At 42.3% G+C, this 18647-nt stretch overlaps 1 pseudogene; it reads left to right on the top strand.

The window, feature by feature from the left end:
* The first annotated feature begins 4900 nt into the window (after nucleotides 1–4900).
* Nucleotides 4901–16242, top strand: LOC149835006 (L-type lectin-domain containing receptor kinase IX.1 pseudogene; annotated as a pseudogene).
* The last annotated feature ends 2405 nt before the right edge of the window (nucleotides 16243–18647 follow it).

Here is an 18647-nt window from a genome sequence, read left to right as displayed (position 1 = left end):
CAAAATAGAAGGACTCGTGCAAACCGAGAATATACACAAATACCATATTTTATGGCAGGGCGAAAAGCATCACGAAAGGCAAGAAGCACATGTCACGTACAATGTTGACAACGAAAGAGTTGAATGTTCGTGCAAAATATATGAATTCAAAGGTATTCTATGCTGTCATGCATTAAAGGCACTCAATCAAGAGAAGATACAAGAAATACCTGAGTCTTACGTAATGCGAAGATGGAAGAGACGCGCAAAGATTGAAATGCTCGTTATGGACAATGCGAGTAAATCTGGTGTTGACCATAAGTACCACATAGCCTCTCGTTACCAACAACTGTGTAGGTCATTTATATATATTGCTGATTTGGCATCGAGAAGCGAAGAAGGCTATGTATCTGTGAGAAAAGCTGCAATGGAGTTACTTGAAAACGTGGAGTCAATTCACTTTAAGTCCGTTGCAGCCAATGAATATCAGCCGAAGATAATGGGATCGAACAGCGTAGGTGAAAATCATGTTTCGCTTGACACTCCCGAGAAGTTGCGCCGAAGCGTAAACATTATCTTCAACAAGTCAGTAGTGAACGTTGTTGATTATGATGGGCATATTCATGAAGTGCAGGGTATCAAAAGAAAACCTGCCTCTAATCGCAGTCGTCGGAGGGCAAAGGGTGCACTAGAATTGGTTGGCAAGAAAAGGACTAAGAAACAACTAACCTGTAATAAAAAACAACAAAGCCCTTCGAATGAACAGGTATGTAAGACATTATATTGCTTCCCATTACGTGAAGCTTGTCAATATCTAACTCATGTAATGTCCAACATGCAACAATACCCTACAGAAGTACCAGCAGACGTTGAAACCTCCATTCCTCCCGACCAGATCTCCGGCAACGATCGCTTCAATTTTACAAGTCTATTGGTATGTAATCAATGTGGTGAGGAGGTATGCATTTCTTGTGAAACTTAATGCAGTGTCTTATATTTTCTCTATCATGACAGGCTCTGATGCATTCGACAGATGGGTATGGGACGCAGGAATCTCGTGTGGGCTATTAATTTAGTTGTCATGCCTCTTTGCATAACCCGATTTCAACAATGTCAGATTTGTTACGAGTTTATAGTGATTTGTCATCGACGACTTACGGTCCATGCTTGTATTTGCTTAAATCGATAGATAGCGATTTGTGGCTTCTTCTGAAAGTCGATTCATGACATCACTGAATGACGATTTGTGGTTATCATTGAATAGCGATATGTGGCATCGCAACATAGTGATTTGAGGGTATTGTTCGAATGTCAATCTAAGCGGGCTGAAAAAGGTTGTTCAAGTAAGTTTTTATGGGGCATTGATCAAGGTTGCGATTCATTTTATGATCTGAGTAAGCTATCACCGCGCAGGTGAAATCCTACTTAGATCATAAAATGAAGCGAAACCTTTCTCAATGCCCCAAAAAAACTTACTTGAACAACCTTTCGCTTCCCGCTTAGATTGACAGTCGAACAATACCCTCAAATCATTATGCTGTGATGCCAAATATCGCTATTCAACGATAACCAAAAAATCGCCATTCAGTGATGTCATGAATTGACTTTCTGCAGAAGCCACAAATCGCTATCCACCGTTGCTCATAAATCGTTGTTCGGATCATAGCACAAAGTATCCTGCGATGGCAACAAATCCCTGTCCAGTTGACAGCACAATCGCTTTCCTGCTATAACCACAACTGGCTATGCAGTGAATACGAAGTCTACTTATGCAGCTCCAAGCGATAAGCACTAATCGAAGCTTACATTTCAACGGCGCCATTCCTGGACGAAGAGAGATCAACCATAGAACAAAGAAGGAATTTCGATCAATTTACCAATGTTAGTTGGTAAAGCTATGACGTAGCGTCGATTCAACTTCTTCTCTAGCAATTCTTTCGTGTTCCCAACACCTCCAATTGTTATCTTGTGAAAACTTTTAGCCATATGTTGTAAATAAAAGGCTAATCAATGTGTCTTTTCTCTTCCTCACTTCATTTTTTAAGAGGTAAGTAAACCTCTTCATCTGTTACAGGGGGAGCTTTGTTCGCTTTATCAGTGGAAGTGCAAGTGCAAGTGTGAGTGGTACTCCACAATTTCTCACAATCGCTTTGGAGTTCTTAACGTGGGATCGTTTAGATCCCTCAGGTTTTTATCAACAAACGTTCATTATCGCTTTATATTGGTATCGTTTAACACCTCAATTCGGTGTTGACTAACACCGTTTACAAAGGCCGAGTATTACAGCACAAATCACTTTCGCGCGATAACTACAACTCGCTATGCAGCGAATATGTAGTCGAATTACGCAATTCCAATCGATGACCATAAATTTTGGATTTGTCGTACATTATTCATTGATCATGTTGGTTGAGCAGTAGATCTTTTGGGACATAAATAGTCGCACAAGTACTGGACGGTGTGATTATCTTCTACTTCGTGAACCAGCAACAATCAAACCGACGGTTCCTTCATAAACCTAGACTTTCTCCCCCGAACGTAGAAAATTGTGGTCGGTGAGGCAGACGAAGACAGCTACACGACCAACAATGGAGAATCATGCGTATATTGTCTTCACATCGTCTCCATTTTCAACAAAATCCGTCTCTTTCATGCCATTTTTTGCGATTTGTGTTGTGTACTATATAATGTAATTTCCATATCGTTCATTGCAATGTCCTTATTCATTTCAGTAGAACATCCACCGACGAAGTTGGGCGAAAACTTAGTCAATCACTCCTGGAGGACATCAAACGAATGCGCAATGAATTCTCACAATGCAACATGATCAGTAATTTTGTTTGTATGAAACTAGTAGGAGTTTTCTATATATGTGAGTCATGTGTACGTGCGTTAACAACACCATATTTGCTGCAAACAGACTATATCTGATTTCGTCAGTTATATTAAAAGCAACGCACCAAGCTAGACTATAAGCATCGTCAGCCCGTATTTCATGGTATATCGGTTATATTTTATGTTGCTTTTGGTTATTGATTTAGTCCAATTGATTCGTATGTTAACGTTGCTGTTAGCAATGTTTCGGTATGCAGACGATCTTACGACGTTTGCTATACTCCAGTGGATTTAAAGACGTCCTACCTTATTGGGTTAACGGTAATCATTGCAGAGACCTTTTGTCAAGTGAAAAGGTAAGCAAACAAACCTAGAGTGCAAGGTTACAGCATGACAGTGCTAACAACATTTTTTTGATCCATTTGCAGATATTGATTCCTACACTTTGGCAATCAGAAAAGCATTGGGTCTTATACGTGATGGATTTACACAAAAAACAACATTGGTGTTACAATTCGTTGGAAGTTGATAGTGGTTTACGGCTAGACATTTCCCATCTCATAAGATTTCATCTATATGAGTATCATGTCGTGTACTGGGGTCATGAATTTACTTTGGGTTGCATTATTCTCAGATCGGTTTCGTCAAAGCCATTTTGGGAGTCGATGTTAGCGAGTGGATCTATCGCACGACATACCATGCTCCATTACAAGATAATGGCGTTGATTGCGGCGTATTTGTAATGAAGTACATTGAAGCGATATACAATGGTGCAGAACCCTGTTTCGACGCTGTATTTCATTTCTTGTCCTCTGTTATTAGTGATTAAATGCATGTCTATTGGTTCCACATTACAATTTATTTTTGCAGGTTGATATACCTGGATTCCGCGAAGAACTCTACCAAATATTGACGTCCTTCCTAATTGCGGAGGCGAAACTAATAGAGCCGCCACGAGGATGTAAAAGGCAGCGACCAGCGGTGCCCAACATGCATGATTGACAGTCGCAGAATTAGATTGCGATGTATGCAATGAACGAAGCCTTGTAATGTTCGAAATGATAATAGTCAACATCGTTATGAAATGTTTGATGTTTAAACATCGCCTTATTGCTGACACGCATAGATTGAAAATCGCAGAAGAGACTCGAGATGAATGCGGTGAACAAGAGCCAATAATGTCGCTTTCGTAATTACAAATAGTACACAACGATAAGACGGGTTTGCTGTTCAGAAATGGTGGTCTAACGTCAGCTTCACTACTACTACCATGAAATCTTGTGTAAGAATTTGTAAATTTTTTGAATTTGAAATGACTTTTCCTTTAATTATGATATTGCATACATATGAAAAAAGTCTACACGGATACAACAACTGCGTCGAAGCGCCTATACACCCGATTCAAGAACAAGTCGCTTTTGCAGGAATTGTCGGTTTCTTATTCGCGAAGCAAAATGGAACACATCCTTAACCTGTGCGATGTGTCATTCAAATATTAATTAAACGTCCTATCACCCTCCGTCAGTTTTCAAATAAATACAACAGTTTTAATAAGCAAAGAGAAAATCTCAAATAAAATACCCTCCGCATTAATGAATTTGAACAATGGCATGTCAGAGAGCTATTCTCAAAACTAATCAATGCGATGGGACCTGGTAGTTTAAATCACGGTAGCACGTTGCAGGTGGGTTTTATTGTAGAAATATTTTTTGGTCTTATATAAAACCACAACTTTGTTCAGAGCGAACATTACGTGCCTTTGTTACTAGGAATCACGGTAATCCATTTCCGCACTTTTCGTTCACGGAATGTGAGCTATACAACGATTTTGGAACAACAACAAAATATCTTTCGCTGTACAGTATTTTCAATTATCGAAGACTAGCATTACCAGCATTGGTTAAGCGCATACAACACAAAACTATGTCTCTATACGATTTAGTTTTCATAGATGAAGCAGTACAACAATTTACAAGAGTGTGTTGTAATGTATAAATTATATTTCAACGGAGACAGATTTACAATATTTGTAATCCTACAAAATTTGCTTACCGAAAGATGAACCCCGTCAACGGAACCGGGTTAGATGAACCCCCGTCACCGGAATGACCGCTCCTCTGAAACCTCCTCCTCGCAAGAGGAAGAGGACGCGGTGGAGCTCCTGATGGCCACCCTCGGCGCGGCGACCGCGTCTCTCACCACCGTTGACAACCGCAAATTAAGTGCCCGCGACTGCACCGCCGGCAGCTCCACGTCAGCCAACTCCACCTCCGCCGACCGCTCCTCACCATGTTGCGACTGCACCACTGTAGTTGGGCGAGAACGGTGATGGCGGAGCTCGTTAGGTTGTATAGAGAGAGCAATCGATAGGTTTCACATTACATATTTTGTCTCCCGTTCTTTTTGAACTCAATCAAATTTTCGCATATTTCCTCGCATAAATCCGGTATATCTTCCTGCAACAAAAATATGTAATGTGAAACCAATATATAACAGGAATCCCCAATAACAACGGATACAAAGCTCATATAACATCGAAAACAGCTTCTTCTCCTTTGTATATTGCTTCAATGTGCTTCATTACGAATATGCCACAATCGACCCCATTACTTTGTATAGGAGCATCGTCAGCACAGAGCAACATCCACTCGGCAATGTCGACACCCAAATAGTCCTTCAGGAGACCCACCTGTGATAAAGGGAAAATATAGTACAGTCCGGTCCACCACAAATAGCTACGCTTCACCTATGGGCAGAAGCTTACCAAATACATAGTGTCACGTTCTACACCACTGTGGCAGTCCAATGAGTTGTAGCACCATAGTTGTTTTTCCACAAAATTCATCTCGTATAAGACCCAATGTTTTGGATTTTGCCACAGCGTAGGAAGTAAAATCTGTGAATCGATACAATAATTTATAATTCCATAGACAGATCCTGATGGGGATGTAACGACTAAACCTTGGAGAAGAGGTTTGTTAACTTACCTTATCAAAATTCGCAAAGTCTACGAACTCTTCACCATTGTTCCAACAAGGTAGTGCATCTGCGAATCCACTGGTGTATGGCTTTCACCGGACGTACATCTGTTGCACAAAATAATAAGGTTTAACCACCAAGAAAAGTGAGTAAGTCATAAAAGCAAATAAAACAATGACAGGCCAGACATACCATGAAATAAGGGGTGATGATGCGTACTGTATTGCTCGTTGCGTTGCTTTGAATATAATTGACAAAATCACACATTGTCTGGTTACAAAAATTTACAAACTTCAAAACATACAAACCGAAGACCTAGTAAATGATAGTGGTTGCGTACGTACAAAATTACTGATAGTGTTTCCGTCTACAAATTCATCTTGCATCTGCTCGATGTCATCTAGGACCTCGTTAGGGAGTTGCCGCCCACCCTTATCTGTGGATGTTGCACTGAGTGCACCATGAGCGTAGTATTCAGAATTTGCCATTGAAATTATTTTCTATAGTAAACACCAAAAGATAAAATACGACATAAAAAGGCAAAAATATATGTCTTAAGCGCTAAAGCTGGTACTGTGGGAGTGGTTGTCTTTTTCGTCGGTGCCGTGGCTGGTCGTATTGCTTCCATCGTGCTCTCCTTTAGCACCATGACTGGTCGTATTGCTCCAATCGTCCTCTCCTTTGGTGCCATGCCTGGTCGTACTGCTCTCATTGTCCTCTTCTTCGGCACCATGCCTGGTCGTATTGCTCCCATAGTCCTCTTCTTCGGCGCCATGCCTGGATGAAGATATCAATGCCACCTTTGCAACGCAGATACGGAATCGACGTCGTCAGTCAAATATAAAGGAAACGTCTTTTAGCATGTCGCCCTTTTTCGAAAACCGCCCGCAAACTAGATGATTTGCGTTTTAAATAATTAATAATACATCATTTCACATGCCGCCCTTGCTCGATAAACGCTCACAAATTAAATGATTGCGTTTTAAATAATACAAAATACGTCTTTTCCCATGCCGCCCTTTTTCGAAAACAACCCGCTAATTAAATGATTTCGTTTTAAATAATTAAAAATCGTCATTTTGAATACTGCCCTTTATCGAAGACAACCCGCAACTTAAATGATTGGGTTTTAAATAATTAAAAAATCATCGTTTCGACTTCATATTATAATAATGGTTGAATGGGAGATTGACCCGACCCGAACAAACCCGTTTTCCAGGTATGAATAATCTTTGACGATTACTCAATTGATTATCAAACATGGATACAGCGATATATTCATGCCACATATCTTAGCCGTTGTCGGTTTTTTAACAACGTTCATTATCGCTTTATACTAGTATCATTTAACACCGCAAATCCTTATTGACTTACAACGTTTACAAAGGGACAAGCCATTGCCGTTTGCGTTGTTGACCTCATGAATTGCAATCCTATTTCGCGGTTTGAATTGAAGGTGTCCCCGCAAATGAGCGATTTCTGACAGAGAACAATACCGTACCGATTTTGGTTGACCAGCATCCTATTGCACCATTGAAATTTACTTACAGCTTACTTATGATCATCAATAGCGATTTCTGAGCATCAAACTTCTCTGATCGCTATTCACTGATGTCATTTACGATGTCAGAACTCGTTAAATTATTGTTCACGTCCTACATCGCAAATCCTTTTTGCAATGTATTTTCGAGGGGGAGACAAATACAGCGATTGCTGGGCAGAAATGCTCTATCATAATGATGGCGACTTTATTCAATGCCACGCATTCTGAACAACAGACATCTATTTTCGATTAAAGTTTATTTATTTACGAGATCCACAAACGAAACGTGTATGTTACATGTAATAATAAAGAATTAAAGAATAAAAGAATGTCAAGTTACGACAATTAATTATACAATTACAACAAATAGCTATCGTGATAAAAAAGAATGCCCAGGGTTTATTACTAGGTACTTGACGAATCAGATGAAATATCATACACTTGTCTTTCTGTTTTTATTGGTGGACCCTCTATCCTGGGTGGCCTCTGGGTTGCGTCCATCTTACTAAAAAAGTTGGTCATCATCTCTACAACTGAGTTCAATTGTATCCCCATATTGCTAACTTCTGTCCTTAATTTCTTATTCTCCCTCTCCATAAGATCGAACCTTGCGGCAGAGACAATGTGCTCTTTTATAGCAATTGTTCGCTCTTCATCGCACTTTGTTACTGAGGGAATCGTTGTTGTAACAGAAGAGAGACGACGTTTTGGTTGTAGAGGCTGGGCTGCAACATGAGAGGGGGCAGTTGGGATGCATGGGTTCCCAATTTTATCAATCGACAGATTTCGGTGCATTGGTTCCCAATAGCTTTCAAAATAGAAGGGATCAAATTGTAGTCCGTTAGAATCATACAATACGGCAGGGACACCACCCGAGTTTCAAATGAATAATTCGTCTCTGTAGCGTTCGCGCCAATTCACGTTCCTGCACCCACCACTATTCATCTTCCTTCTCACTTCCAAAGGCATATTTGGGATAGACTGCCCTAAGCCAGATTGTAGGAGAACTCGACTACCATGCTGCAACTCGGCTTCATAATTGCAAAACAGCCACAAATCGCGGTAAGACAATCTAGCAGCTTCTGCAACAACGTCTTGGTCATCGGCCTTCCCATCTCCATAAGGTCTCCACAAAACCTGTACATTGGTAATTCTTTTTAATAACGAGTGACAAATATATTATAATTTACTTAAGCATGATATGGCGACAACGATATGTACTACGGAAAATATTTCTGCAACGATGATTACTTAAGAATGCTAAACATTACAACGATTTATAATACTCAATGATAAGTAAACAATTTTAGAACGTTTACCTCATTCAGTTACAGCCCATCTAAAATGGACTTAGCATTATGCACTGTGACGTTTATTCTAGCCTAGAGACTGATCTTTGGAAAACCACAACTCGCAGAGGCACCACGTGGACGTAATGGGATAATATGTTCCCACACCCAAGCCTAACAAAAACAATATTATTAATAACACTACAACCTTCAATGAAATTAGTCTATAATTACTAACTATGCAATCAACAAATACCTTAACAAATAGCCAAAATCCCCCAACTGTTTTCGTACCATTACTCGCACGGTAGAGTTGATTGTACAAGTGTGCGAGCATAGCGGCACCCCAGGCATAGTTGTCGACTTCGTCTAAGTCTACCAGGTACTGCAGCCACATGGAACTTATTCTCGAACCAGAACAATCAGAAAATAATGTAAGACCAAAAAAATAAAGAAGGAAGTCACACAACTCTTGGTCAGCTGTTTCAGATGCACAAGTAGCGGAGCGATCTTCCCATTTATTACGAAAAAATGAAACTTTCATTGATGTGGACTTCATTCCACCAGAAATGCATTGACTCTATTCGTCCATCGACATTCCTAAAAGGGCCGTGCATTCTTTCCTTGCGTTATAGTTTGAATGTCGTAATAGGACAACACTGCCATCACACTTAAAGCCAGTGATCCTCGTCACATCTTCTAGAGTCATGGTGATCTCAAAAGAATCAAACTGGAATATGTTAGTCTTATCATTTCACTTATTTACCAGGTGGGTCATGGTATTCCAGCAAGTTTCAAAATATTGATAGTCCAAAAGGGCACCGAAGTGCATATTTCGTAATCGGTCTTTCTGATATGCACTCAGCTGACCATACCATGACAGAACTACAGGCCATTGACATCGGCCTCCGAGCTTTTCACCTGGTGCTCTACTTCTCCTGTGACCTCCCTGTAACACAAAATAACATATTATTCCTACCAATTGTCAATTAGTTTCATTTGTACTTATAAATACTATTATACTAACCGTTATAAATAATATTGGTTGCACACAGACTATTACAATAATCGCTATACATATTAATACCTAACACAGTCTGTACCAAAATCGCTAAACATATTATTAAATTTTCAAAGACAAGACAGATTTATTTACCTTGGTCACTCTTTTCTCCTGTTCTCCCTCCAACCTAGGCCTTTCTGATGGGTCCACTGCCTCCAACTGCCTTTCCCTTTCCTTCACTACCGGCTCCACCATCGCCTTCCTTTCTCTCTCCTTCTTTTTCTCGTCCTCCTTCTCCTTCCTTATTCTCTCCTTCCTTTTCTCGAGCTCCTTCTCCTTCCTTTCTCTCTCCTTCCTTTCCTTATTCTCTCCTTCCTTTTCTCGTGCTCCTTCTCCTTCCTTTCCTCGTCCTCCATCTCCTTCCTTTCTTTCTGCTTTCGCTCCTCCTCCCTCTCATTCCTTTCTCTTCTCCTCTTTCTCCTTCCTTTCTCTCGCCTTTCTCGCCTCCTCCTTCTCCTTCCTTTCATCATCCTCCTACTCATTCCTTTCTCTCTTCTTCTGCGCCTTCTCCTTCCTTTCTCTCTCCTTTTTCGCCTCCTCCTTCCTTTCTCTCTCATTTTTCTCGTCCTCCTCCTTTCGTCGCCTTTCTTTCTCTTCCAAATATTGTTTCCTTCTTTCCAGCACTTCCTCCTTCTGCTTCTTCCTTTCTCTTTCCTTTTCTTCCTCCTCCTCCTTCTCCTTCCGCCGCCTTTCTTCCTCCTACCGCCTTTCTTCCTCTTGCTTCTTCCTTTCTCTTTCCTTTTCTTCCTCCTCCTCCTTCTCCTTCCGCCACCTTTCTTCCTCTTCCAAGTCTTGTTTCCTTCTTTCCTGCACTTCCTCCTCCTGCTTCTTCATTTCTCTTTTCTTTTATTCCTCCTCCTCCTTCTCCTTCCGTTGCCTTTCCTTCTTCTCCTCATCCTCCTTCTCCTGACTTTGCATTTTTTTACCTTCCTCAAACTCCTTCTCCCTCCTTCGCCTTTCCTTTTCTTCCTCATCCTGAGTCTTATTTCGTTCTTCCTCCTCCTTATTCATTTGCCTTTGCCTCTCCTCCGCCTCCTTCTGTAGCTTTGCCTTGTTTCGCATTGCTTTATTCTCCAAGATCCAGTTATCCATTTCCGCCCTTGACTCCATCTGTACCTTGTTAAAATACCTTTGACAATCCTCCTCACTCTTTTTTCCCCTTTCTCTTTCCCTCTGCTCTGCCATCTTCCTCCGCCTTCTCTTTTCATTCTCCTCCGTATTTCTTTGCTTTGCCTTCTCTTCGTCATCCTTCTTCTGCATCTTTCGTTCTTCAGCATTCTTCCTTTGGTCCGTAGCCTCGATATCTGATGAATAATCCTCCACATAATACAATTCCAATACTTTTTCCCTGTCTTTATCGTTCTCAATCTTAAGTATATTTTGGTATCTTTCAAAAACCTTAGATAGATGGGACTGACGGATCACTTCTCTAATACACAAACCATAGAACGATGGGGCATCTCTTTTCTGATGAGGCGCAGACATTGCTAACTTGCACAACACATTAAACGATCATCATGATTACAAATCGTCGCAATATTTGGGTTCATAAGTACACATCTTTGTAAGATTTCTCAAACTTACAAGTCGTTGTATAAGAAGAAACCTACAGATTGAATAACGAAACCTTACACGAAACTCACCGAAATGATAGGATTTTGGATATTCCAACTGTAGAGTAAGCAACAGTAACAACTAATACGCAACAGAAGGTGGCAACGATGCTGCGACTGCGCGTAAGACGGAAACAGATGCTCTGGAACAAAGGAAAGGATGCTCTGTTGTACACAGATGAAAGCAAAGTATGCTCCGGTAGAGTTTTCTGCTTAGGGCGAGAATAGATTGTTTTGAACTATTTAAATCCTACAACATACAGCTTGCTGCATACGCAAACTTTGCGGAACGTTTTGACGCGATAACGATGAAGGGAATTTTTGTCCTTTTCACAAACCACCGATTCAATTTTCTAGATAGAGGGCATTTATGTCCGTTCGAGGAAGAGGAAGACAATGACGGTAAAGGGTACTTAAGTCTTTGCAACGACACCACATTACGATGCAATATGATGTGGACACACATGGGGATACATGCCGGTCTGCATCTTATACGTGGCGCTCTTTGGGAACACCCGAACATGAGATGGAGTATCGGCCCTGTTGGGGGGGGGGGGGGACATATAACACTTCTAGCTCATTCGAACCCCAAAAAATGCAGGAACATACAACCTGCCTCGAAGTAATGCATGCATTATAGTTGATTCATTCAAGTCATGCTTTTCTTAAGAAAAGAGCTAGATACATTCAGACAGGTATGTGACAAAAAATTCAAAGTTCCATGCAGGCCGTAATGTTACAGGCAATAGTTAGGGATGGTAGTGGACCGGGGCGGGGTGGGGGGCAAGGTCTCCACCCCTGCCCCATCTCAAAATTTTAACCTTTATCCCTGGTCCATCCCCGTGGCCGGGGAGACTTTGAACCTTCACCCCAGCCCCGTCCTCATCCCCGCCCCACCCTCGCTCTCCCATCTTCAGTATGCTCCCCCTTCACCAATATGGATGTCTTCCATTGATATTCCTGATCTTGTCTCTGCTAGATAATTCCCCAGATAGAGACAACAAAAAACCAGGAAAGTTCTGATCTTAAATTGCTTGAGACTTTCCTCAGATGTCTGCGCACCTTACCATCCACAGACTGCACAATCAAAAGGATCTGAGTCGCTTCCATTGTGGCTGTTTATCTGCAGGGAAACTTACACCACTCAAAACACATATGCTGAAAGGAAAACAAACACGAAGGAATGACATAAATCTTAATTAAAGCAAAGAATGTAGATACTCATCCTGGGCCACTAATTATACCCTTTTTGCTGAACTCAACAGTTACAGCAGGAATCATAGACTCTAACAGGAAAAGCATAAATTAGAAAAACAAGTCATTTGGCAAGATGAAAAAAAGTCTAGAAAATGTGCATTTGATTTAGGATTTGACACCCATGAAAGTCTATCAATCACCGAAACTTTTTTTCCACAAAAAAAAAAAAATCAAATGCATGCATATAATAAAACACAAAGGAACACAAACAACACTCAATAGAAGAACATCGATGGAGAAGATTAGCCACAAAATACACATGATCGCTATAAGCAACTAACTTTAAACCACTCCAAAGAACAATTAGCTAACAAAAGTAGCAGATAAACCCAAGATATCAACAATTAACCACAGGAAGCCCAAAAAAATGCACCAAAAGAAACCCTATCAATAGCATTCATCACAATCCATGCCCAACCCTCGTCAAAACCCAAATCCGCAATCGCTAAATTAAGAGAACCAAACCCAAACCCCGATCCCCAATCCAACCAGACCCCTGCAAACCGAATAATCTGATATGCCTTCGGCCGATCTATCTGAATATATCCATCAACAACGATGATGAACCGAGAAGAGAGCACACAAAAAGCCCGGCCATGCCAGTTATCACAAAATCCTAGATCCCAAATCCTTGCTTAGTACTCATAGGAACCCTAATCCTCAACACATTTCCCCTATATCTCCGCCGCGAATCTTAAATCACGCCAGAGTAATATCATTAACGGGGATGGGGCGGGGTGGGTGAAGGTGTCGGTCCATCCCCACATCCATCCCGAACGGGGATGGATTTTAACCTTCGTCCCCACCTCCATCCCCGTTTCATACTAGCGGTGGCAAAATCTGACACGACCCGCCAACCCCTTCTTAGCCGGGTTAGAGTTTGGCTTAAACGGGTTTGTGTCGTAAACGGGTTGACCCGCCTAACCCATTTATTAAACGGGTCGTATTCGTGTTAGGGGCATGCCAACCTGCCAACCTGTTTAATAAACGGGTTAGGCGGGCGGGTCAACCCATTTACACGAACCCGTCAACCTACAACCCGTTTATATAAAGGCTTTAAAAATTAATGTGTCGTGTCAACCCGTCACTTATTACACGAACCCGCCGCAACCCCTGTCATGTAATTGGGTCGACCCGACCCATTTATTAAATGGGTTAATTGTGTTGTGTCGGGTTACCTGTTTAATAAATGGGTCATGTTCATGTTGAGGTATTCTGACCCGCCAACCTGACCCGATTGCCACCCCTATTTCATACCCTTCATCCCCTGTCCAAACAAGGCGAGGCTGGGCCCCGCTTCCCCCCCGTGCCATCCCTAGCAATAGTGTTTACTTAAACTTTCATAGTTTCGGAAGTGGTCAGTGACTTGTGGTCAAGTCCTCGTTCAAAACGTACGGAAGGACCAGTTTTCCAAAAAAAATCCCTACCTCTCAAGTTTGGAGGTCTACCGAAAGAGATGTTTCTCATTTTGATTGACTTAAGTCTTAAGGTAGGATGTCCCGTACCTAGGTGAAAAAATCCCTGTATTTTGTTTTCCAGTGTTGTAAAAAGACTGAAAAGTTGAAAATTTTCAAATGTCTATATAAGATTCTAAAGGGTGCGTTTGTTTCAAAGGGACAAAATCACTTCTACCTCTCAATACCATGTTGCCTTAGACGCAGATCTCTCCCTCTCTCTCTCTCTCCACAATGTCTCGTATCCCCATCTTCTTCTTCCTCTTAGCCTTCATTCCCTATTCAACAACCACCACCTTCAATTTTACTTCCTTCCCTTCGGGCAATATCTCCAAAATCAAGTTCTTGGGCGACGCCTACCCCTCGCCAGAAAGCTTCATCGAGCTGAATACCTACAACACGTGGCGTTTCGGCTGGGCCTTCTACGCCGACCCCATCACGCTCTACGACCATGGCAGCGGGTTCGTCGCCGACTTCACCACCCACTTCACCTTTCTCATCGACAGCGTCAAGAACAACGAAAGCGCCGACGGCCTCACGTTTTTCCTTGCGCCCGCGGGCTCGATCATGCCTGTAAATCCTTTCGGTGAAGGGCTCGGCCTTTTCAACACCAACACCAATGGCAACCCCACCAACCAAATCGTGGCCGTCGAGTTCGACACCTTCAAGAACAGTTATGATCCAAGCGCCAACCACATGGGGATCGACGTCAACTCCTGGTACTCCAGCAATCACACCGATTGGGAATGGGACTCAGAGAGAAAATTGAAGGGCGATGCACGGGTGTGGTACAACTCCACGACAGGGACCCTCTCAGCACGCTTGACCTACCGCAACGGCTCGAGGGAATCGAACCTCTCCCTGCCCATCAACCTCACCACGATCCTCCCGGAGAACGTCATCGTGGGCTTCTCCGGGGCAACTGGGCGGTTGATAGAGCTCCATACTATTTTGAAGTGGGATTTCACGTCTACCCGCCCCCCTACTCTGACCCCTGCTCCTGTTCGGGCCACTCCCAACAGTACCCATGATGGGTATCTCCCCCCTGCAGGTACTACTGCTACTAGCAATAAGCGAGTCGTCATCCTAGTGACATGTTCGTTTGCGCTGCTTCTCGGAGCTTTAGCTACGACTGCAGTTGTTATTGTTATCCGAAGGAGGAAGAATAATAAGAAGAAGGAGATGACAACAGAGGAGGATGACGCTGTAGAAGACGATGATGTTGAGGTGATGATGGATTTCGAGATGGGGCCAAGGAGGTTCAGCTACGCGGAGCTCGCTGCGGCAACCAACGACTTCAGCGAGGAGGGGAAGCTCGGGCAAGGTGGGTTTGGTGGGGTATACCGGGGCATTCTGGGGGACAACGGTGAGGCAGTGGCGGTGAAGCGATTCTCCAGAAGGTCGGGCCAAGGAAAGAAGGAGTACGTCTCGGAGGTGAACGTGATCAGCCGGCTGCGCCATCGTAACCTCGTGAGGTTGATCGGGTGGTGCCACCAGCGGGGTGAGCTGCTGCTGGTCTACGAGTACATGGAGAGGAGGAGTCTGGACTCGCACCTCTTCGACCCCAAGGTCGGCTCTGTCATGCCCTGGGCTCGGCGGATGAAGGTCGCCCACGGCTTGGCCTCAGCGGTGCAGTACCTGCACGAGGAGTGGGAACAGTGCGTGGTGCACCGAGACATCAAGTCGAGCAACGTGATGATCGACTCAGAGTTCAACCCACGGCTCGGAGATTTCGGGCTGGCGCGGCTGGTGAACCACGGCTGTGCCCCAAACACAACGGTGCTGGCCGGGACAATGGGGTACCTGGCACCGGAGTGCGGGATCACGGGCAAGGCCAGCAAGGAGACCGACGTCTACAGCTTCGGGGTGGTGCTGCTGGAGATCGCATGCGGGCGGAGGGCCGTCGAGCCCACGATGAAGGAGCAGGAGTTAGTGGTGGAGTGGGTGTGGGGGCTATATGGTGCTGGTGCGATTGTGGAGGCCGTACGACAAGCGGCTGGGTTCGGAGTTTGACCCGAAGGAAGCGGAGTGCATGATGGTGGTGGGGCTGTGGTGCGCGCACCCGGACGACGAGAAGAGGCCGACGATGAGGGAGGCGATCCAGGCGCTGAGCTTCCAGGCCGAGCTGCCGAGGCTCCCACCCGAGATGCCCATTGCTGTCTTCTGCTTCCCGCCCAACTCCGGGTTCTCAATGAGCAGCAGCGGTGGGTTGCAGAGTAACAAACGATAAGCGATAAGAGAAGCGTGAAGCCAGGAAGCAGTGCTTTTGGGAAGTTGTGAAAGTGAATAAGAAGTCGGAAGAAAACAACCAGTCATGTTTTGCCCAACTACTGTGTCTGCGCATTATCATTTTCTTGTGAAATTATAGCGATTAGAAAGTGATGTAAAAAGTAAATGTAATTTGACCTTGCGTTTAATTTCAGCTTTTGATCCATCCCCCCCCAAAAAAATCGAATGAATCTTAAATGAAAATAAAAGTTTTCAAATGTTGAAATTGAATTTTCAGTATATGTTTCCATACTCCAAAGAATAAAGAAGCACGTAGTTTCATGCTTCCAAAGCAAGTTTACACACAACTGTGAAAATGGTAATCAAGAGAGAGGCGATAACTTGATTCTCATTGCTGGGAAAGTTAACGGCACTATTGCAGGGACTTCCTGCTTCTTGAATCAAGGAGATCAGTTCCTGCTGGTCAATCACTTTACAACAACCAAATGAGGCAGGTCGCTATCTTTGATAGCTTTCCTGATTTACATTATCTATTTACATAACAGAAAATAAGAACAGAAAGTAAATAAAGTAAAATGGTAAAGTAAAAATGGAAAAACATTAACCGAAAATAAGAACATTATCTTTGTTAGCTTTCCTGATTTGCTCAATGAAGAGCCGAAGCCCAGCATAGGCACATCAGGCAGGAGTCCTAGCCCTCGCATTTTACGCTGCCAGAGAGGGGACGATGTCTCCTGCCCCAGACTCGGTTTTCCCAGGGAAAATATGGAAAAACTATCTCACATTTTAACATTCCACCCTATCTTCATACCTTCTTTGGGATTTCATTGATACAAATTGTTTTAACCAAATCTGACTCTACATAAGTAATCTACATCATTCATTTACTGAAGATAGATCGGCATTTAAATTGTCAAAATCCAACTTGTATGCAGGGCTTTTTTTGGGGATTCAAAATTCAATGGTTGACAAAACAAAAAAATGCGATTTAAAAAATCATATTTATTTAGTTGAAAAAATACGATCCAAAGGTAGATTCTTACTGAAACGACCATGTTCAATCCATCTATAGGGTAAGATTTGGTCAAAAACAACTTGCATTATAAGATTTAAGAGGGGTCCTAAGATGGGGGATGACATAGGGGATCAGTGGAGCCTAACTACATTCTACAGGCCCAAAATTCTACAATGTTGGCCTATTCAAATTCATGTGTTTTGTTGGTGTTATTAGTTGGGCTGGGAAAAAAGAGGAACAGCTTGCCACTCAGCCCAGCTCAGCCAAGGTACAAGCCTGCTCATTTAGGTAAATGAGCCAAGCACGAAATGATAAGCTCGGCTCGTATAGTCTCATTTTACATGTTATATATTTTATGCATATTATATATGTTTTATACATATATTATCTGTATTTTGTATATTTTACATATATTTATTTATTATCAAGCTTAAAACACTTAAAACTATATTTTTTTTAAAATGAGCCAGCTAGCTCATGATTGGCTCAAAATGATCTCGAGCTCAGATCAGCTTGACTATAAAAAAAACATGTTTCGGCTTATGTGTTTGTGATGTGTAAATAGGTTTTTGAAGGGTTCCAAAACCAATAATCCGAAATATTGCAAAATTTTAAGATTAAAAAATGTGTTTTTCATTACATAAAAACAACACAACCAAAGTTTGCTTTGTCACTAAGAAGTTCAATATGAGCTATGGTATATATATATATATATATATATATATATATATATATATATATAGAGAGAGAGAGAGAGAGAGAGAGAGAGTATGAGAATTATTGCATGAACCACATGGATGCATGTCATATCCTATTAGGCCGCTCATGTCAATTTGATAGGAAGACACTGCATCTTGGTGGTAAGAACACCTATTCATTGAAGCTAAATAATAGAAACATCAAACTCCTCGCTCTTAGAGAGACTTTTCTATCTAGTATTCCTAAACTAGCCAAGAAAAGTAGGTTAAATCATGAGGATGGCTATTGCTTAGCCATTGTAGCTAAAGAGGTTTGCATTGTGGTTCTCGATGTTCTTTATATTGTGCGACCTTTGATTATTGAATATCAAAACATCATGCCAAATGAGTTTTCTCACGGGTTACCTCCTTTGAGGTCTATCCAGCATGCCATTGATATGATCCTGGGGTTTTGTCTTACCAACTTGCTTGTGTGTCTCATGAATCCTATTAAAAGTATTGAATTGCAATGGCAAGTGAGGGAGCTCCTACACAAGGTCATGAGAGTATAATGCCCTATGCAGTGCTAACATTGCTTAACCCAAAGAAGGATGAGAGTTTACATATGTGTGTTGATAGTTGATCGATTAACAAAATAATTGTCAAATATCGATTCTCGATTCTTCAACTAGATGACATGCTTGATGTACCAGC

This window comes from Nuphar pumila, chromosome 6 (assembly GCF_984573655.1).
Source record: "Nuphar pumila chromosome 6, dmNupPumi1.hap1.1, whole genome shotgun sequence".
Classification (NCBI taxonomy): Eukaryota; Viridiplantae; Streptophyta; class Magnoliopsida; order Nymphaeales; family Nymphaeaceae; genus Nuphar; species Nuphar pumila.
The sequence above is the reverse complement of the archived record's forward strand: the minus strand, read 5'-3'. Positions and strand labels throughout refer to the sequence as shown.